Genomic DNA, 2,046 nt, shown 5'->3' with positions numbered 1-2,046 from the left:
ATCCTGAAATATAAGCCCATCTCCTACGCTGGCCTCTTTTATCTGAATAAATCTCATGTGCCTGCTACTGCTCAGACAGAAAAAATAATCTTTATTGCCATAATATGTTTTTCAGCTTTCCTTTATCCCAGCAAAGTACTGTAAGATCTGTAAAATGCTTTGGAAACATAAGCATTTTTTGAGCAATAGGTATCGCAAGGGGGGAAAAAAAAAAGTCAGTCTTTGAGATTTGAGTCTTGCAAACCAAACCACTCAGCCAGGTTTTCTTGGCATGATTCCTTTTGCAGAATGGGTATCTTACCGCCCGCTGGAGCCAAAAGTGAAGAAATGGATTAAGGCTTTGAAATTGCTCCATCCTGATCGCTCTTTTACAGCCCTGTGCAGAGCAGAAGGGATGTTTTGGAGAAATATTTGGCTAAACGCTGGGCACTGGTGGTCTAGAGCTCAGGTTGGTGCAGATGCCCTTATTTGCATCGCTCTTAACGAAGCACAGGGCAGGCTGATGCTCTAGCCCTGCATTTAAAGCATCTGATTTGAAAACAGAGCAGACCTGCCCAAACCTTCAGCAGCCTCCCAGTTCTTCCGTGGAGCTGCTGTCTTGCTCCCTCCTCCCTTCCGGGCGCCCATGACTTGATGGGGAGCAGGATCATGCCCAGTTCAGATGATCCTTGTGTAACTGGGGCAGGCAATGCTCTGCTTGTGCTCCTGTGAGATGCTGTTTGGGCTTTGCTGCATATATTCACCTCCAGTTTGCATCTTTTTTCAAGAAAAGCATGGGGGTGGAACATTTCTCCTCCTGAGCCATAGTCAACTTGGACATGAAGTTCTGGGCAATGTCTGAGAAGCACAAGCCCCGCACGGGATGGAGCAGATCTGCGTGGTTGCACACTCTCAATTTTCTCATCCCAGTTCAGATTCTTCCTGGCATGAAGAATATCAACTTCCTCACTGCCTAATTGCATCTAGGCGGCAGCCTGGGTGGTGTGTCCCAAAATGGACTGGGTGCCTGCAACGGGAGCCCGTGGTGGAGCAAACCCAGCAGCGCTGAGCCTGGTCCTTGTTGAAGAGGAGCCAGGTATGAGAGCTGGAGGACTGGCTGGTTCTGTTTCTCCCCTCACCTCAGTAAAATTTAAGGGCAAAAGTGGGAGGAATAGAAGAGAATTTGCTATTTAAGGCTTAATTCATTTTTAACCTGAAGCATTAGCTGGAGTTTGTGCAAACCACTGGCAAGGCAATTGAAGTGCCTTTTTAATGGGTTATTTTTGTCGCTTCACCAGGGTGGGAGGTAAAGATCCCAGGCTGTGAGCTGCCTGGGGTAGGGGCCATCCTTTTGCTGTGCTGCTCTGATGCTTGATCCCTAATTGGGTTTTATTCACGAGCCCTGACTGAGTCAGAGAGAGAGAAGGCGCAGAGATGCGGCTGGATAGAACACGAGGAGCAAAACGTCCGGGCTTCAGTCCCCAAGGCTCCAGCTTGGATCCATCCTGGAAAAGAAGAGTAAAGAACTTTGGAAAGTGCAGCGTCTAGCTTATTTTGAAGTTGCTAGGTGTTTTGCAAGAGTAAGCTCCAGGGCCAAAAAGCAATGAAAAAACTGGATACTCTGAGGTTTCCTCTTAAATCCTGAGGATAGTTAGGAGAAAATGAGAGCGAGTACGTGGGCGCTGGGTTTTCTGAGCAAGAGCGCAATGACTGTAAAGCAGACCCGTCCCTCCGCGCGCTGAGCAAACGCCTGTCCGTCCGCACCTCGGTGAGTTGCTACCCCAGCTCTCTGCGTGGGACATAGCTGGGGCATCATCCCACGTGGTGAAGGGTGCCGTGACGATGATGAAGTCTAATTTCAGGCTCGGTTGGGGGACACCTTCCCAAGCATGTGCCCTGGCTGCAGCTGGGGATCGTCACCTCCGTAGGGCTGCGGGATGGGGGAATGCAGGTACGCCCAGCGCCTTCATCCTGGCCTCACGTTTTCCCCTCTTAGCAGAGTGTGCCCTGTGTTGCTCATTGCCTCCAACATTTGGAGTCCATTTCACAACACAGCATTGCAGGAAT

This window comes from Egretta garzetta, unplaced genomic scaffold (genome assembly GCF_000687185.1).
Source record: "Egretta garzetta isolate BGI_Z169 unplaced genomic scaffold, ASM68718v1 scaffold179, whole genome shotgun sequence".
Classification (NCBI taxonomy): Eukaryota; Metazoa; Chordata; class Aves; order Pelecaniformes; family Ardeidae; genus Egretta; species Egretta garzetta.
This window is presented reverse-complemented; position numbering follows the sequence as displayed.